The 21013-nt window shown below is 43.8% G+C and overlaps 1 protein-coding gene across 1 annotated transcript in view; it reads left to right on the plus strand.

Moving 5' to 3' along the window:
- The first annotated feature begins 6797 nt into the window (after window positions 1-6797).
- The window catches only part of LOC141154700 (ligand of Numb protein X 2-like), a 70022-nt gene continuing 55806 nt past the window's right edge, over window positions 6798-21013 (plus strand). The window contains exon 1 of the mRNA XM_073641037.1: window positions 6798-6950. The gene's annotated coding sequence lies outside the window, so the exon portion shown is untranslated. The remainder of the gene's footprint in view (window positions 6951-21013) is intronic.

Below are 21013 nucleotides of genomic sequence, written 5' to 3' on the forward strand. Positions count from 1 at the left end.
CAGAATAGCCGGCGGCGGCTTATGCTTATTTTATGCATATGAGTGGAGCCATTTTTTTTTTTTCACCTGGGGACTTTACTCATAGAGATTAGGTCTATGGTGAAAGCCCGCAAGCGGACCCGCAAGAGAAATTGACATGCTGCGGTCTGGAAAGACGTGCCGCATGTCCATGTCTGCGGGTGAGCCGCAGGTGCACGGAGACGCATAGTGGACAAGGGATTTCTACAAATCCCATCCACTGTGCCGTAACATTTGAACGCTGCTGGTTTGATGCTGCATAACACGCAGCGGCAAACCAGCAGCGGCTCCGGATCGTGTGCACATACCCTTAGACTCAGAGATCACTGTGCCCAGACAGGCTCATGAGTGCGCTTAATTCCCAGATTAACATTTTTTTCTCAGTCTGATGTTACCACTACCTTCAATAAATGACTGAGAATTTCCTCTCAGTTGCAATATAAATGTTCAATTGTTCATTTTATTTTAATCTCTTAATTTTTAAAGGAAACTCGTTCCAATAATAGCAAAATTATCGGTATGTAGACATGTGGATGAATCATCTGATAATTATAAAAATAACGCTTAGTGCCTACTAATACCTTGTCTATTTCAGACCGCTTGTTTGTATTTCTGCCAGGCTTTGCGACAAACATAAAATGCCCGACTTCTTTGGGTATAAGGACACAATGTCTTTTTCAGGCAGATTCTGCTCAGGAACCTGCCTAAGAAAAAGCTAAGGAGGAGCGCTCCTGTGTTCTCAAGAAAAAAGCCTCTGACAGAAATCTCTGCCGGCGGCTTATCTCCTGGTGAACAAAGCGTAGGACAGTCTGAAATGGCCTTGAACTGGTTAACAAGGTGTTTTTGTTACTGTAGCGATCCGTAATGTTTTTCTGTCCAATTTATCAGTGTTCCCCATCCTGTGCCTACCCAACTGCACTGCTGGGCTTTATTATTGGGTAAAGGGTGCTGCCGCTGATCAGGATATTCTATACGTATAGAATGATTGTATTATAGATCATTCTCTGCTCATAATATATTGGTCATCCAGTCTAAACACAGACCAGTAAGTGAACACGACCAGACTGTATGTTACCATTCAGCAAAAAGTATGGAGAACAGAAGCGGACAACATGTTTCCATCGTGTAAGATTCAGTAAAACATTGTATTGATTTAACAGATATACTAAGAAATGTGTACACATTTGTGTCTTCTTCTGGGGGTAAAAATGTCCATTTTTCCAGCATAAGATGCTTCAGGAAAGTCTCCTTTCCTCTGGAGTTTTGATAATCTGAAGAGTTGTTTGCTAGCGCTTTTTTCAGTCGTTCTCTGAGCGTTTTTTATCAGCTGGCAGTTTTACTTTCATGTGTTTCCAGAGTTATTTCCTGCACTTTTCCCAACAAGAAATTAAGAAAAATAACTTTTTTTTGCAGTAGAGATACTTATTTTTACAGGTTTTTTTTCTGTATCTTTCAGGCTTTTTTCAACTTCCCCACTGAGCAGAATACACCTGAAGAATGTACATGTAGGCTCAGTCTACATTATATATATGCCCAGGAGCATTCACAAAGGAGTTATGTGCCCAACAGTAGCCACAATGAGGATGGAGGCCGATGCGGCCGTCCACCATAGGGATCCAAAAAAAAACCTGTATAATGCATGGTATACATTTCTTTCCAATGGCCCTCTGTATAGGAAAGCGCGGTCTTCTATGTTTTCCTATACAGTTAAACAATATTCTGGTGCATACTGGCCAGAGGCCGAAAGAATACACTGCATGCCGGCCTCCATCGGGTGAATAGCTGCCTATGGCGACGATACAGTATATATGTGGAAAAGCTCCTGCGTATACTGTGGGCTAGGGGCACATAGCCTTACTTCTTTTACACTTGCAGCATCTTTTTATAGACTGAACATGTGAACAGCAGCTGTTTTTACATAGAATTGAACATGTTCATTGGTTTGAGTTTTTTGCATTTTGTTGTGGCATTTTCTGCACACACAAAAAAAAATGGAGGAAAAAAGACACAGTGTGAATATACCCTGTGCATGGGAAACAGACGCAACTGGTAGGTATTCATTTGGAGACACATTGCTGGCCTTCCAACAGCTAATTTACATCTGGTGTGGGTTGGCATAGATTTACACTATAATTTATGACAATTTTTGGAGGCTTTGGAAGGTACCCAAACCACGCCCACGTTTTTAGAAAAATAAACAGATCTGTGTCCAATCCAAAATAGTGAAAATTTATGAAGAAATGAGGAATGCGATAAAATTAGCAACTTTGTTATGGTGCACGTGTGGATGTAACTGTATACCCTGAGCTGGGGTGACCATGTGCAGAGAGGGCTCTGGATCAGGCTCCCTCCACACACAGTAGATGCTAGCAAATATAGGGGTATGTTCACACGTTATGCTTTTACAGCATTTTTTGTCTGCAGCCAAATTCTGCACTTGGCAGTAAAACCGCTGCTTGCAAAACACCCGGTTTTTGGCGTTTTTGTGGAGTTTTTCTATGATTTTTTTTGGCGTTTTTTTTGGGTGCAGATTACAAGTGTGTTTGTCTACGGTACATGTTTAATAAAGTTAGGGTTTTTTTGCCACAAAAAAATGCAACTAAAATGCGTCTTGCATTTTTGTGCAGCATTTTTTCACTTTCTCCTTGCTGTCTATAGGGTGAAAAAAATGCTGCAAAAACACTGAAAGAATGGACCTGCTGTTGATTTAAAAACAAACAAAAACAAAATGCTGCAGTTCTCAAATTCAGTCTGGAAAAAACAAACAAGTGAGTGCATGAGATTTTATTAAATTCTATTTTTTGTTGGTTGGTACTGTAAAAAGCAGCTTTTAATTTGCATTAAAAAAATGCTGCATATGAACAGAAACAGACACTGCTTTTTTTTTACTCACCAAATAAGGTATGTAAAAAAAAAACACAAATACGCCAAGTGTGGACTTACCTTTACTTGGCCAGTCCGTGTCTACCAGCTGTGGGCAGACAGCGGCATTAAAGAGACGTTACGAGGCACCGATAGGTTACCATGGCAACCGGTTTGCCACCATTGCTTGCATCTTGGTGCCTCTCTGAAGTTCAGTTATAGGCTGTACGTCAAAGATGACCACGATTTATACAATACGTGGCAATGCTGTAGTATTTCAGAAGCCAGTATAATTGATCTCACAATTACTAGCTCAGGTGCCCTAAAGGGGAATTAAAAAATAAAGTATCAGTGAGATAAAAATGTCAGCTTGCCGCACAAAAAACAATCCCTCACATTGTTCCATCCAATCCCATTGCAGGTCTCAGAAAATGGCGACACAAAGATAATTTTTTTGATATTACAAACTTCTGTTTTTTTGCTTGCTTTTTTTGGGAGGGGGGTGTTTGGGTTTACAGTTAAAATAAAAATTATAAAAATATTTTATATGTGTGTGTGTGTGTGTATATATATATATATATGTATATATTTTTTTAATTATTTTATATATTTTTATTTTATATATATATTTTTTTTGTTTTATATGTATATATATATATTTTTTATTTCATTATATTATATATATATATACCTATACACACAAGTTTGGTATCGCTGTAATCGCACAGACCTGCAGAATCTTGCGCACAGGTTATATTTACCATATTATGATCGCTGTACAGACTATATAATTTGTATATGACTGGTCTATGAGGAGCAGCTGTGGCGCGGTTACCCATAGCAACCATTCCCAGTGCTCTGTGGGAGCTGAGAGCATCCTGCTGGTGCTGTGGGTGACATGGTCTATGAGGACCAGCTGTGGCGCGGTTACCCATAGCAACCATTCCCAGTGCTCTGTGGGAGCTGAGAGCATCCTGCTGGTGCTGTGGGTGACATGGTCTATGAGGAGCAGCTGTGGAGCGGTTACCCATAGCAACCATTCCCAGTGCTCTGTGGGAGCTGAGAGCAGCCTGTGGTGCTGTGGGTGACATGGTCTATGAGGAGCAGCTGTGGAGCGGTTACCCATAGCAACCATTCCCAGTGCTCTGTGGGAGCTGAGAGCAGCCTGTGGTGCTGTGGGTGACATGGTCTATGAGGAGCAGCTGTGGCGCGGTTACCCATAGCAACCATTCCCAGTGCTCTGTGGGAGCTGAGAGCATCCTGCTGGTGCTGTGGGTGACATGGTCTATGAGGAGCAGCTGTGGAGCGGTTACCCATAGCAACCATTCCCAGTGCTCTGTGGGAGCTGAGAGCATCCTGCTGGTGCTGTGGGTGACATGGTCTATGAGGAGCAGCTGTGGAGCGGTTACCCATAGCAACCATTCCCAGTGCTCTGTGGGAGCTGAGAGCAGCCTGTGGTGCTGTGGTTGACATGGTCTATGAGGAGCAGCTGTGGCGCGGTTACCCATAGCAACCATTCCCAGTGCTCTGTGGGAGCTGAGAGCATCCTGCTGGTGCTGTGGGTGACATGGTCTATAAGGAGCAGCTGTGGAGCGGTTACCCATATCAACCATTCCCAGTGCTCTGTGGGAGCTGAGAGCATCCTGCTGGTGCTGTGGGTGACATGGTCTATGAGGAGCAGCTGTGGAGCGGTTACCCATATCAACCATTCCCAGTGCTCTGTGGGAGCTGAGAGCATCCTGCTGGTGCTGTGGTTGACATGGTCTATAAGGAGCAGCTGTGGAGCGGTTACCCATAGCAACCATTCCCAGTGCTCTGTGGGAGCTGAGAGCAGCCTGTGGTGCTGTGGGTGACATGGTCTATGAGGAGCAGCTGTGGAGCGGTTACCCATAGCAACCATTCCCAGTGCTCTGTGGGAGCTGAGAGCAGCCTGTGGTGCTGTGGGTGACATGGTCTATGAGGAGCAGCTGTGGCGCGGTTACCCATAGCAACCATTCCCAGTGCTCTGTGGGAGCTGAGAGCATCCTGCTGGTGCTGTGGGTGACATGGTCTATGAGGAGCAGCTGTGGAGCGGTTACCCATAGCAACCATTCCCAGTGCTCTGTGGGAGCTGAGAGCAGCCTGTGGTGCTGTGGGTGACATGGTCTATGAGGAGCAGCTGTGGAGCGGTTACCCATAGCAACCATTCCCAGTGCTCTGTGGGAGCTGAGAGCAGCCTGTGGTGCTGTGGGTGACATGGTCTATGAGGAGCAGCTGTGGCGCGGTTACCCATAGCAACCATTCCCAGTGCTCTGTGGGAGCTGAGAGCATCCTGCTGGTGCTGTGGGTGACATGGTCTATGAGGAGCAGCTGTGGAGCGGTTACCCATAGCAACCATTCCCAGTGCTCTGTGGGAGCTGAGAGCATCCTGCTGGTGCTGTGGGTGACATGGTCTATGAGGAGCAGCTGTGGAGCGGTTACCCATAGCAACCATTCCCAGTGCTCTGTGGGAGCTGAGAGCAGCCTGTGGTGCTGTGGTTGACATGGTCTATGAGGAGCAGCTGTGGCGCGGTTACCCATAGCAACCATTCCCAGTGCTCTGTGGGAGCTGAGAGCATCCTGCTGGTGCTGTGGGTGACATGGTCTATAAGGAGCAGCTGTGGAGCGGTTACCCATATCAACCATTCCCAGTGCTCTGTGGGAGCTGAGAGCATCCTGCTGGTGCTGTGGGTGACATGGTCTATGAGGAGCAGCTGTGGAGCGGTTACCCATATCAACCATTCCCAGTGCTCTGTGGGAGCTGAGAGCATCCTGCTGGTGCTGTGGTTGACATGGTCTATAAGGAGCAGCTGTGGAGCGGTTACCCATAGCAACCATTCCCAGTGCTCTGTGGGAGCTGAGAGCAGCCTGTGGTGCTGTGGGTGACATGGTCTATGAGGAGCAGCTGTGGAGCGGTTACCCATAGCAACCATTCCCAGTGCTCTGTGGGAGCTGAGAGCAGCCTGTGGTGCTGTGGGTGACATGGTCTATGAGGAGCAGCTGTGGCGCGGTTACCCATAGCAACCATTCCCAGTGCTCTGTGGGAGCTGAGAGCATCCTGCTGGTGCTGTGGGTGACATGGTCTATGAGGAGCAGCTGTGGAGCGGTTACCCATAGCAACCATTCCCAGTGCTCTGTGGGAGCTGAGAGCATCCTGCTGGTGCTGTGGGTGACATGGTCTATGAGGAGCAGCTGTGGAGCGGTTACCCATAGCAACCATTCCCAGTGCTCTGTGGGAGCTGAGAGCAGCCTGTGGTGCTGTGGTTGACATGGTCTATGAGGAGCAGCTGTGGCGCGGTTACCCATAGCAACCATTCCCAGTGCTCTGTGGGAGCTGAGAGCATCCTGCTGGTGCTGTGGGTGACATGGTCTATAAGGAGCAGCTGTGGAGCGGTTACCCATATCAACCATTCCCAGTGCTCTGTGGGAGCTGAGAGCATCCTGCTGGTGCTGTGGGTGACATGGTCTATAAGGAGCAGCTGTGGAGCGGTTACCCATATCAACCATTCCCAGTGCTCTGTGGGAGCTGAGAGCATCCTGCTGGTGCTGTGGTTGACATGGTCTATAAGGAGCAGCTGTGGAGCGGTTACCCATATCAACCATTCCCAGTGCTCTGTGGGAGCTGAGAGCAGCCTGCTGGTGCTGTGGGTGACATGGTCTATGAGGAGCAGCTGTGGCGTGGTTACCCATAGCAACCATTCCCAGTGCTCTGTGGGAGCTGAGAGCATCCTGCTGGTGCTGTGGGTGACATGGTCTATGAGGAGCAGCTGTGGCGCGGTTACCCATAGCAACCATTCCCAGTGCTCTGTGGGAGCTGAGCGCAGCCTGCTGGTGCTGTGGGTGACATGCTGCGCTGCACACACACAGGGCTGTGCTGCACACAGGAGGGGAGGACGCCATTTGTGTAAAGCTGCTGCCGGTGCTGTCAGGCTGCAGTGTGTGCATCCTCCATGGAGCCGAGCTCAGGTTACTGCCCCTCCCCGTGTGTGAGTCACTTCCCCTCCGCCCAGGTGAAGTGCTCGGAACTTTCCCGGCTGCAGCAGCTGGTGCAGGTGAGCGCATGTTTTATTATACGGTGTTATGTGGAGGGACAATGGCGGCGGGGACCCCCTGTGTGAGGACAGTGACGGCCCGGTGCCCCCGGGCAACCTGCAGGAGGAAGCCTCACACTCTCCCCGGGCTCTGGGTGCGGGCAGGCCGTGCTGGGACATGTAGTTCCCTAGTAACCTGTTCCTGACATATGGGCTGTTTTCTGGGCGACTATTTTTTTTTTTTTTAGTCTGAGAAAATGTCATAAATTATCCTTCTCCCTACAGCTCCTAGCAGAGTGTAATGTATCAGGGTGAGCTCATGACTGACAGCTGCCAAAGTTTCTAGGAAATGTCAGTCCCTGGCGTCGTGTGTGAACCCCCTGTGCCACGCTTGTACCTGGCCACGGTATAGGATCACCCCTGTATTCTGACTGCGGACTGGTGGCAACTGTGACCTCACTATACAATAATTTGCCCATAGTGAATAATTGTATTATCAATCTCTTCTGACTGCTGTAAATCAGCCATTTAAGTATCACCTGTATGTATGTATGTATGTATGTGTATATATATATATATATATATATATATCTCTATCTTTGTAACGCTGGCCTGTGACTCCATGTATTCCTGTGGACTTCGGCTGTCACACCCCGGCTTTCTGCTCCTTGGGTTTTCTGAAACTTATGTTGATAACACCTTACAGCATTTTTGTTTTTCTATTCTGAATTATATTTATTTTATATCCAAACATGAAATATACGGATCAGTCAGGTAAAGATAAGGTGAGAGAAGACACTGTTTACGTATCTGGTTCTAATTATTTTGATATATTTGACATGCTTTTTTTTTCCTGACAGAGGTGCGATTTGTAAGGCTATTTTCACACGTGTTTTTGCGTCCCGTCCCCCCCCCCCTGCAGGCAAAACCTGCTCTCTTGGCTGTAAAGAAGCAGCTTCAAAAAAAGCAGGATTTGCTGCGTTTTTTTTTTGCCCTTGTGCATGCTGATAACGTTTTGTGAACGCAGCAGTTTTCCAAATAAGTCAGGAAAAAAACCAATGTGTGTGCACTGTGCATGAGATTTCTAAAATCTCATAGTTTTTGCTGATACTGTGAAACGCGGCATAAAGTTTGCATAAAAAACACAGCAAAAAAACGCAACGCATGAACATAGCCTAACAGCAATTTGGATTGGCAGTGGCTTTTTTATTTTATTCCTGCTTTTTATTTTTCACTTAACTCACACATTGTGCCTCCCATAAGGTCATAAGATCTTTTGGGGGGCATTTTTAACATTTTAATATTTTTTTTTTTAATCTGTTTTCCCCTGTAATAGGGACTGATATATTTGCCCCAGTTAGGCTATGTTCACACATCATGTTTTTTTTCAGAGTTTATTGATGGATTTTTTTTATTAAAAATTTCAACTGTTTTTTTTTTTTTTTTGCAGTACCAGCAAAGCCTATGAGATAACAAAAATCTCATGCACACCATGTTTTTTTTTTTTGCTCAGGATTTTGTGCTTTGCATGGTTTTTTGAAAGATAGAGCATGTCACTTCTTTCATCGTTTTTTTTTCACCCATTGGAAGTAATGTTGGGGGAAAAAAAAAACGCACCAAAAACACAGATGTCAAGGTTTCAGCGTTTTTTTTTTTTTTTCAGCGTTTTGTGCCTAAACTAGAATGAGAATTTTTTTTTTTTTCACTGAATTTTATGTACATGCATAAGGCTGTGTGCCCACGTAGCATTTTTCAAGCGTATATGCTGCGGAATTTCCGCAGCGTAAACGCTTGAAAAACGCATGTATATCCGCACCCCATGGTCCCCAATGGGATTCCGCAAGTTCTATGCACATGCTGCGGATTTTTCCGCAGCGTTTATGCCGCGTTCAAAAATCCACAGCATGTCATTTAATTTTGCGTTTCCGCAAGCGGAATTGCCTTTGTCCAATGCATAAAAAACGCAAGGCAATTCCGCATGTGGAAAACGCGTGATAAACGCGCGAAAAATGCGCGATAAACGCGTGCGGAATTCCGCATGCGTTTTTCCGGGAGAGGACTTGCATTTATGCAGCAGAAATTTTCTGCTTCATAAATGCAACGTGGGCACATAGCCTTACAGAGACAAAAGTGTCTCTTGTGTCAAAAAAAAACCCTCTGAACATATGTGGCTATGTGCACAGTCTTTGTGACGCTGCCGGTTGTTTTCCTGAAGCGTCTATTGGGGTGGCTTCTTTACTGTATACTTTAAGGTATATAGAGCGGCTAGCTTCCAGACGAAGAAGCCTGAAGATGAAGAATGAACATGTCAATTTCTTCTTCAAGGTTTCCGAACCCTGATACAGTTTAAAAAAAAAAAAAAAAAAGTGAAATAAGATGGAGCTTGTGCACAGCAGTGTTGTTTTGAACACAATAGACAGCAATGTCATTTCTTGATGGGTTTTTTTTTTTTTTTTTTTTTTTAGGTGGATTATAGGCGAAATAGTATGTGCACACTGAATCTGTTTGCTGGGTTTTTGGAGCAGAAAATCTTCAAATATTCCTTCAAAACACCTCCGAAACTTTCGAATTTCCATGCCAAAAACTCAGCAAAAAGACTCTTCTGTACCCTTTGGCTACGTTCCCTCAATGAGCTTGTAGTTATTTTTTATTTTCCTGGACACTGCAAAAAAACACCATTTATAGTGTTGTTCATATTCCTAAAATGGGTTAATGTGAAAAACGGACATCTGAATGAGGCCTTATAGTCTACCAAATGCACACAGGCATTCACGTGTCAACTCTCTATAGAACTTGGAAAGATGCAGGGAAAGTTGTTAGTCGGCATGTGACCAACAGTATGCAAATCACATTTGAGTGGTCACGTGACTATCGCTCGAACAGGCAACACAAGGTATTCCTGACAGTGTACAGTACATAAAAAGAATTGGGCAATCTGTAGTCAGGCGGACTGCAAATATTTTTGGTTAGCCTGGAAAACCCCGTGTCCGTGAGGTTTGTGATTTTTACAAAATGCATAAAATACCTTGCGTGACTGGTCTGTGTGGAGGGCGTTGCCATGTTCGGAAGACACTTTCTCCGCTTTCCTCCAACAGGATCTGATTAGTTTTGGCACACAACCTACAACATTAAACCTTGATCTTTTAGAAGATCAGCTTATTTCACCTGCACACGTGTAGAAGTGTCAGCTGGAAAATTGACTCCCAAATATTTCCTTATTACAGCTGTCTGAAAAAGGCCTTGGACTTCTTGCACATGCAAGATCACATATTGGGCCACGTTCACACCACCTTTTGACCTCGTTCAGATGTCCATAATTTCTCACGTATGCAAAAAAACAGTCCCTGTATCACCAGTGTTTCAGTCTTTACCATCAGTGTTTCATCAATGATTTTTCACTGATGAAAAAATACATTGCAAATCTTCTATACATTACGGTATAAATCACGGACTGCACACTGAGGGCAATGTGTGATTTTCATAGACTCTGTATGGGTAAGGGCTCATTGGGACTAATCTATTAAAGACAACGTACGCAGACAACACCTTATCAATCATTATGTCTACCCCATGCAAAATAGTAGCACATATACTGACCTCTGGTGTCAGTGCAATTCCAGCGGTGTCAGTACTGGATCTCTTGGGGCTTTCGTAGCATGATATCATGCGATCCCTGCAGCCAATCAGCGGCGGCTTCACTCTCCCCTTCTTTGGACAAATCAGACATCTGGATGAAGGGAGAGCTTCGACTGTCCTCTCACCTGAATGTCTAATTTGTCCGACATAAGGAACAATAAAGCCGCCACTGATTGGCCTCAGTGATTGAGTGACATGACAGTGTCATGTGAGCTCAGGGAGAACCAGTGCCGACATTGCTGGAATTCTGCCGACACCAGAGGTGAGTATACCTATTGTTATTTTATAAGGGGGGGGAACATAATGATTGAGAAGGGGTTGTCTGAGTAGTTGTAAACCCCTTAAAACGTCCATGTTCTGTCTGTGTGCCAAAATGATAGTGTAATCCTCGGACTGACCGCCGGCTCTCCTGACCTTGGTGTGACGGCTGCATAGAAGTACATCATGCTGTCACGCTCAGGAGACCCGCCGGGCAGTCCGTGCACTGCAAAGCGATCCTCACGGCCATCTATCTGCCCCCCTAAGAACAGAACTCTGACCAGTGCAAGTCAGTGTGATGGTTGACATGTAGGTTTTTACGCACGGACCAATGGTTTGCGTGTAAAAGATCGAAGCATACTTTGAGCTGTATTCTGGATCAGACTAGCCCAGTAGAAGTCAATGTGTGTATAGGACACTGATCACATGCGGGTTACCACCCATATGTCATGCATTTATCATGGATACTTACAATTATAAAGAAGGGAAACTGTTTGATCCTTTATTTATTAAATTGTTCTTGTAAAAATGGATAAAATACAGACATTCGGATTGTGTATAGATGCAAACACCATACACACTGATGCCATATGGTGGTTAATGGAATGGAAAATGGTAAGTTTTGCAAATGATCATGTCACCCCCCCCTCCCCCAACCTAATTTTGATCCATATCTCTGATTAAAAACAATCCGCAAAAAATCAGACTTGTGAAGTGCCCCGGGACTACAATAGATATGTGTTCTGTTCTATCATGAAAACCACGGGAAGAATCCGTACATGAAAAAGGGGACGTCTAAATGAGGCCTTACCCATAGTATACCAGGAGGCAAAAAGGTGCCCAATTGCTTCCCTTTGGCACACACATTTGCTGCAAAATAAGCCTGTTTATAGCTTTGAAAATATTTAGTATGGCCTCAAGTCCATATCTGCTACTTGATAATGCAGTTTTGTAAGACTCCAATCACTAAACATGTTTTCATAGCATACCCAATACAGGGTATTTTTTTTTTTTTTAAAGAAGGTGGAAAATCCTCTGACTGTAATGTGTGGGGGTCTCTCCTTTCACCTAACATCAGATGTTGGCGGTGGTAGCAACAAAGGAACAAGCATATTGGATTTCACCATGCTTTATCCTTTGTTCCCACTGAAGAAAAGCTGCTGCGTACTCCCCTCTCCCTTAAATGTACGTGCTTTCTTGGCTAAAACAAGTGTGTATGAAGGGGCCAGGAAGAAAAGGTGGCTGGCAGGTAACTGGGGTGTACAATGTCTCACTGTGACATCAGGAAGGGAGGCGTTTCTGATGCAGGTCTTGTGCACCTGTCCTATTAATTAGAATAGGACTCCTGCACAAAAGCTTCTGCTCTTTCATGAGCCCCAGCGACTTACAGTCAGCAGTGAAAGGTGCTGGATAATGTATTCAGAGTCATATAGTACATATTGTTTTGTAGCTGCATTGCTATGGGATTTAAAACAGTTCTAGGAGATTTGGTGTGTTTTTTTTTTTGTTTGTTTGTTTTTTTACTCCAAGAAGAAAAAGGGATAAAATTCAATATAGGGCATTCTATAGTTTAAAAAAATACATAAAATTAAAAATCAAATGCACAATATAATTATGTTTTTGAAAAAGCCGCTGTAACGAGTTAAGATTGAAAAATAAATAAATAAAACTTCCAATAACTCCCATTTTCACAAAATATAAATAATATTTAAAAAGTAAACAAAATGAAAGCTGCCCTCAGCCCAGCAAGTAGATTTGCCTAAGGGCAGAGACCGACTGCCATGTAACTCGTGCGATCGTCGCACTGAATGGACTGGCCGTCACCTCTCCTGACCTGAGCCTGACAGCGTGATGTATTTCTATGTAGCTGTCAAGCTCAGGTCAGGGAGCAGACAGCCAGTGCGAGGTTTACCATGCGATCCTTGCATGAGAAATACGGCAGTCTGTCTCTGCCCTAAAGATAATTCATGCACAGACGCCCCACATGATGCCCAGCGCATAAGTGCCGAGGTCGCTTTCCCTGGGACAAAAATGGCTGCTACTGTTACACAGGAATAATCTGGACCCCACACCTCCACGGCCATGAGATGGACACAGCACTGATGATGTAAGCGCTGTGTTCATGTTAGTGGAGGGGCGGCAGTGGGAAAAATACAAAAAGTTATGGCTCTAGGAAAGCAAGGAAGAAAAATGAAAGAGAAGGCCCAAAAAATGTCTGCTTCTCCAAGGAGTTAACGCCATTTTGAAGTTATTATGCAGCTGTTTCTTACACAAAAGCTGTAATACAGTTGTGTGGATTAAGTCTAACACACTTATTATGGGCTGTGCAGCAATTCAAAGTATATCGAAGATGTTAGAAACCACTTAAAATGTGTCCCTTATGTAATTTCCACTTTTTCAGCTTATCTTTGTGACGCACCCCCTGGGCCATATTCTTTAGGGGAATACCCGGAGCCGGATCAGATGGGGGTTGTAGTCTTCCGAGTGGCTGTGACCCGGTCCGTGCCCAGGGTGTCAAACTCAGTTGTATGTGGCAGTCCTACAGATGTTATTAAGTTCTTAATGTCGACTACGCCACCCGTTGTATTGCGGTCACTATGGCCGCCGCTGCAGCAGGGTCCGCTGAGGCTGATGGTGTTGGTGCAGCTTTTGGTGGTGCAACCCCCAACGGGTGGGGTATAGCCTCAGGGGGTCAGGTGCAGGGGATGGGGGTTGTGGTGGTGCAGCATAGATGGTAATGAAGACAGAGTCGGGTTGTGCAGTTTAGGGTATTTACTCACTGCTGATGTTCCGGTCACTCCAGCTTCAAGTGACCACCCGAGCCGTGCTGTGTCCACCAGGTCCTGGATCCAGCCAACCCCCAAGCAAGTCCGGAGCGTGACCCTGAGCTCTCCTTCTGTCCTTTCCTCTGGCCGTCCCCACTAGTGATCCACCTAGGTCCAGCTCCCTCGGGCCTTCTGTTGGGAGACCCTTGGCCTTGGGTTCCCTGACCCTCCACGTGGTATGCCTTCGGGGTGGATGTGGTGGGTGGCCGTGGCAGACGCTGCCCACGGCCTCCGGTCTCTGGCTAGGGTGTGCTTTTGCCCCCACCAGCTTGGGATCCGGTACCCAATTGCCGACTCTTCACCCGGGGATTGAATTTGGGTTCTTAGAGTCCTTTCTCTTCACCCCCTCTGGGTCTCTCTTTCTTCTCCTCTCTCACTCTGGCTCAGGCTTCTCTGCTCTGCTCTTCTGCTCTCCAACAGACTCTTTGCAAAAGGCTGACTCACTCCTCCTCTACAGCAGACTGACCCTGTTCTTAGTTGGTGCCCACCTTATATACACCCTCTATGTGTGAGCTCAGGTGACCAGCACCCAATGAGCTCCTATCTTTACCCAGGCTGCTCCCCCTATCTGCCCCTACACTACTTGGGATGTTCCACCCCCCTCCCACTCCAGCCAGGAACAGACTCGGTCGTACCTGCACATTTCTAAGTGGGAGTACCGTCGGTCTGCTCCTCGGAAATGGGATGTGTGTAGTGCATGCAGCCTACCGAGCCCAGGTCCACACTCCATCCTTACCCGGGAGTGGAATATCACACCTCTGGGTTGAGGTGCAATACCCCTGTAGCAGCCGAATCCTCAGGGTGCTACATTTGCACAACACAAGCTATGTCCTCCCCTTTTTCCCCCTCCTCCCCCTCCCTTTCTTTCCAGCAGTTTTCCCTTCCCATCGCCCCCCCCCCCCCCCCTCCTTTTCTCCCTTCCCCTTCCCCCATTTTATAAAAATTTCAATAAAAAATATTGGAAGACAACACAAACTATGGGCACAATGCAGTTTAAATGAACAGACAAAACATGACATGAACAGAACCTAAGGGCCAATCTAAATGGCAACTTTGGGTCATGTACAAGTTCCTCTAACATTTTTGGGACTACTGCAGGGCAACTGCAATTATTTCTTATGCTTTCTAAGCCCAGGCCTAAATTAGTTTTTATACAGTGCCAAACCCATATCTGTTAAATGAATGTATGTAATTACACCTCCCTCAGACACGGGTAGAGCAGCCACAAGTCTGCAAATGTTTTGTCTCTCCAGTGAATGCAGTGAGCGAGATGATGTAGAATAGAAGGCATCCTTTTGTAAAGCCTTGTGTTTGCAGAGGTGAGCTGTGTGACACACTTTTATGCAGAAACACAAAAATTCTTAATGTTTCACACCACTTCTTAGTAATATTTAACAGGCTTATATTTTTATATTGTAAACAATAAAACTGATTCTTTGTAGAACTGATGCAAATAGATCCATGTTAAAGCCGGTATATAAAGTTTTGCTTCACATATTCTTTGCTTATTTGTGTTTTTTTTATCTTTTGTTTTTAATGCATGACAAGGCATGTGACTTGTTTTCTGAAAAACTTAAAAAAAAAATAGGAAAAAAAAACAGGTGCAAACATATGACAATACGTATCCATATATCTTTTGTAGACTGCATTGTCATAAAAAATGATCTGTTTATTATGGGTTTTTTTCTTAAAGGATGTTAAAAGCTCAGCAGACTGTGTATTTTGCATCCTGTAAAGAGAAGAAAAAATCCAAACGGATATTTGCACATCATATGCCAGATACCAATTTGATATACGTTTTTGAATGATGTTCTATGCAAATACAAACATATTCATATAAATGTTTATTTTCCCTGGATAAACAGATACTTCAAATACACCAAAAAAATTGGTGTGTAACAGGCTTTATCGTTGGGAAAGGAAATAATTGGGACAGGTTTCTTTTAAGAAGTATAAGGCTAAGTTCTCACGATGAGTTTTTGGTGGGATTTTGATGCTGCACATTTTTGCTGAGCAAAAAGACAGTCTTACAGTTCCAGCAAAGTGGATGGGATTTATAGAAATCTCATGGTCACTGTGCTTTTTTTTACACTGCTTAAACTGACATGCATGTTTGAAATCCACACCATGACAATTTGCCTTGTGGATTCGCTGAGTTTTATGTACAGATTTCACCATAGAATTGCCTTAAATGCGGAAAATCCACAGGTAAAAACACTTTTTTTTTGTTGTGTTTCTGCTGTGGAAACTCACTTGGGCTATGTGGAAACTCACTTGGGCTATGTGCCCACGATGCAGAAATGCTCCTTTTTTTTTCCTGAGCATTTCTGCATCTCCCTGGCAGAAAAAACGAATGTGGATTGTACATGCGTTTTTCATGCCAGGGACAAGCGGATGTGGAGCGTTCTTCACATGCATTTCCGCATGCGGGTTGTCAAGCGCTTTCCAAGCGATTTTAGCATCACTTGGAAAGTGCTTGACAATTTGGTCACACTATATAAATCTATGCAAACGCCATGGATTTATATAGTGTGACCTTAAAGAATGGTAAAAAATAAATCTATACTTACCTTCCGATGGCCCCCGGAGTCTTTATCCGATGCGTCTTGGCTTGCCGGCAGCTCGCGGTACACTAAAGGACCATCGGGAGTTGACGGCAAGCCAGGACGCATCGCTATGGAGACCGGGGGCCATCAGAAGGTAAGTATAATATTTATTTTTTATTTTATTCTTTTTTTTACAGGTACTATGGTACCCGGGTCCAGAGGAGAGTCTCCTCTTCTCTAGACCTGGGTACCATCCGCACATTGAAACGCATAGATTCCGCATGTACAGATCCAGTGATGCGGAATCCAAGCGTTCCAATGCAAGTCAATGGCGGCGAAAATGCCGCGTTTACGCAAAATGATTGGTAGTGGTGCGGATTTTTCCGCAATGATAATCCGCAGCGGAAATTTCTGCAGCATGTGCACAGCACATGCGGATTATCATTGGGGAACATGGCGGACCTTCTACCAAGCATTTTTTAAGCGTTTGTGCAGCGGAATTGCCGCTGCTGAAACGCTTAAAAAAACGCATAGTGGGCACACAGCCTTAAACACATATAATCCGCACATGACTGTATCAAGTTTTGTGAAAGCCAAATACCAGGAAGTGTCAAAAACAAAGCCGCTTTATTTATACCATGACATACCAAAACAAGGCAAAAAACACAGCTTCAAAAACGTGATAAAAATACAGAAAATCTGCAACATCAAAAATTCACGTAGTAGGTCAGGGGTGGGGAATCTCAGGTCTGCGCGCCATCTATGGCCCTCGATTACCTTTTATCCGGCCCCCCAGGCAGATTCCGGGGACCTCCGTACTTGGGCCTGCAGCTGTATTTTGATGGCCACCAGCCCATCCATTTCTTCTTGCTCTGGGAGCACACGCAGTGTTCACTACTGAGCGCTAAGACGCGTGCAATGAAAGATTACGTCCTGAAACCAGTGTCAGGACGTACTTTGTGGGCAGAGTTAGCACACAACTTGTGCGGCCCCCGAAGGGTGGTATAAATATCCAAATGGCCCTTGCCAGAAAAAATGTTCCCACCCCTGTAGTAGGTCATCTTGCCTGACATGCCCATGTAAAGAAATAATTGTTATCCCCATTAAGTAAAAATTCTGGAGTATTATAGCTCTGTGTGTACTATTCCTCTGTTATTCCCACTGGAAATTTTAATAAATTGCCAACTTGATGGTACTTCAGTATGTTGAGTGTGCCCATGCACAATCAGATACTATCCAATTGGTGCTATTCGTGTTGGACTGTGTATACACACACACACCCCTTTGACAAAGTAAATGGTATCACCCAGTTGTCAATTTATTCATAACTTCACTAGAATGAATAACGAAGGAACACCACAACAGAGTTCTAAGAAAATATGAATTATCATTTCATTGGGAATACTGTTTTCTATAACGGATTTGTCAGTGATGTGTCCTTTTCTGACCAAAAATCGCTCGGTATCTATTTCCATAAATTTCAGTATTCTTTTTTTTTTTTCCATCATCCTCAAGTCGACAGGTTTAGAGCTAGCACAAAGCAATTACTGGATTATGTGCGCGGCTTCCAGCTCTGTGATAAGTTTCTCAGCATTTGTAAAGAACCCAGTATGGATTCACATTTGAGAAGTTTTGACTCCATTTATCCTCTGTATCCCTTTTGTAAGCATTTGTCAGGGCGTATTGCACTTGACAATTTTTAATTTATCTTTCATCCAATAATGTGTTTTTGGTGTGTCCTCCAAACCTTTCACTTCCAGAGGAAAGACACTGTTCCAACTTGTAGCTATTGTGCAGGTATGCATGGATTTGTATCACACAGATCGTAAATCAGTCATCTTATCCCAGCGATTGTCTAAAAAGAACTTTTTTTTTCTTTTTTACTTACTTAGTCTTCCAAGAAGCACTAACTTGATTAGATACAGTTCGATGTTAAAACGTTTCTTGGCGTTTTAATTAATTGGTTATAATTAATCTTGCTACATTTATTGTGAAATCACACTATGTAGCTTTAAATCTATGGCAACCCCTCCTGTATTACCATTCAGGTCTGTTGCTGTGATGTAATAATCCTGCCACACCAGTCTGCCACACATGTGAAAAAACCCTAATCATTTGGGTAGATACTTATCACATTGCTGTTTGAATCGGGAAATTCAGTCTGTGTTCAGTGGAAGTAAGACTGAATTCACACATCTGGATTTTATGGTCTGCAATGCAATGCCCGGACCAGCTAAAGGTGTTTTGACTGGTACTAACAGCTGTATACAGAACCGTAAAACACAGACTTGTGAATTTGGCCTAAGGCGGAATCCAAACGGGACAAAACTTATGTATTACGTACGGACTTTTTGGCAGATTTTACTGCAAGTTCATTGAAGATTTCACCTCTTAAAGTGGTAAATTGTACAGTAAAAATGTATCCAAGAATGAGCAGGCTGTGGATTGAACAATCTGCAGCTATTTTTTATCGTTTTGCACAGAACAAGTCTGCAACATGTGGATAAGATTTGTAAAATCCATCTGCTAACATGCTACTGTACTATACGGATTTTACTTTAATGACCAACCTAAAAGACCTTCATCGTCATGTCCAAATTGATGAAGAACCCAGATTAAACTCCTAAACTAACACAGACCATCTAAAATAAATAGGGTCCGGACCAATTAAATACAGACTGTAGACTCTTTAAAACATGCAGTCCCTATACTTGGCCATGAAAAAATATGTAGAGTTAGACCCCCTAATTACAGCTCTGTTCTCAGACAAGCTGATACTCACCTCTCCCTACGCTGCAGTCCTCTTCTGGCACCATTTTTATTGTGATTGTTTGGTTTTCAGATCGTGATGTGTCTTTCCTTGAAATGTAAGATAATAGTAAAAGCTGGCATTTAGTTTTAATTCTCAAATCGGCAATTATTGAATAGAATTTTTTTTAATATTTTTTCTATACTCTGCAGTGCTTTACAGTCAGGGAAGCCATAAACACATGAAGTAACAAACATTATAAAACAAATATTGACTAAAGTTTACATGAAGTTGCACAAAAGGAGAGACAGCCCTTCCCATAAGAGTGTATAATCTCCAAATATATTTATTCAGGCAACCATGCACACACGAGAAGTCTTAATCTATCAACTACAGTTTTAAGCTCCTTTCACATGTCCGAGTTTCATGTATGTGTACTAAAAAAAACAAAAAAAAACTGATAGCACATGAACAAATTATAGTCTTAAGCAGGACGCAGAAATGTACAAAAAAAAATCAATACTTCTCTACTGGATTAATGCTGCATTTTCTATTGCTCTTCCTGGCTTCAAAATCCGGCAGGAGTGTCCCTTAAAGAGTAACCATTGTTTTAATTTTTATTTCATAAATGTTATCAGATTTCTCTGATAAGATATATTACAAAGTTACTTATTTTCACGTATACTATTGATTTATATAATAAAAATTAAAACAACGGTTACTCTAAGTGTTGCAGCCAATCAGCCGGCCGTTTTTGATCAGCTGCAGCATCACATTTTGTCTACAGCTAGCAATAAATGAGGCAAAGGTAATTCCAGAATAAGAATTATGCAGGAAATGTGGTTGGGCCTGTATAGGTAAAGTTTAAAGAGGACCTGTCAGCAGCATTTTACTAAGTAAACTGCAGAAAGGAACATATTGGCTCTGTTCTCCTGATTAAAATGATACCTCAAGTGAAGAAATCAGTTTTGTAGATTTTCTTTAACCTTTGTTTTGAAGCTTGCTTGCTTGTATTCATATCTTCATGCATCGGGGCGGGCCTGTGGGTAGGACTGTGGGTAGGGTGTTCAGCTTTGTTCCGTCCCCACCGCTGTGTCTGGGTGTCTCTTCTTTATTTTTAAAATTTTGTGCCGGTGCTGTCCTAGTCTTCAGTAAGATGGCGGCTGCGCAAGTGTAGATTGCTCAGTGCCACTGGCGCCATTTTACTGACGCCCACTATTAATCCTAGCTGCAGGTGGCACTTAAGCAGAAAAGAATTTGACCATTGTTTTCAGGGCAGATAAGAAGCCCCCCTAGGTTTCTGCTAGTGCGTGACTACCCCATGCCCATTTAAAACCTAATGAGGGCGACTGTAGACGAGCATATGAGCAATCGGCCTAGTTTCATGTTTATGGAGATGTAAGGTGGACATCTGAGGAGTTACAACCAGGGTTGTGGAGTCGGAGTCTGTGTCCATTTTGGTGGAGTCGGTGTAAAATGGACTGACTCCGACTCCTAAAATATATAATAAATTGGGTACAGTAGTTCAATGCAGTTTGTGGGGAATATTTTTTCTTAAGAATTTGGGAAAGTTATGAAATGTCCTATTCCTGATCTAAGGGTCTAGACTTTTAGCTGAGATGAATCTGTGCCACAGTAAATTTATCACTTAGACATGAGCCATGTATGTGGGAGTCGGAGTCAGGGAAATTGAGGAGGCGGAGTTGGAGTTAGAGGTTTGGCTTACCGACTCCACAGCCCTGGTTATAACTTCTTTGAAGATGCTGCTGTCATTTAGATCAGTTAAAAGGTGAAATCTATTGTATAATGTTAAAGTGAATTTCACTAGGTTTTTACTGTGTAATCTAAGAGCGGCATGATGTATAAACAGAGACTCTGATTCCAGTGATGTCACTTACTGGATTGCTTTGCTGTCATTTTGATAAAATCACGGTTTTCTCTGCTGCAGATCTAGCAGTTCTCTGAATACTGAGCTCTGTATAACCCTGCCCACATCACTTATTGTCAGCTTTTGTGTATACTGTGCCTAGTCAGAAAGCTGCTAAATGAGAGCGGGGTTACACAGTAGGC

The sequence above is a fragment of the Phyllobates terribilis genome, unplaced genomic scaffold, assembly GCF_046119375.1.
Source record: "Phyllobates terribilis strain yellow unplaced genomic scaffold, ASM4611937v1 Scaffold_7__3_contigs__length_470593459, whole genome shotgun sequence".
Lineage (NCBI taxonomy): Eukaryota > Metazoa > Chordata > Amphibia > Anura > Dendrobatidae > Phyllobates > Phyllobates terribilis.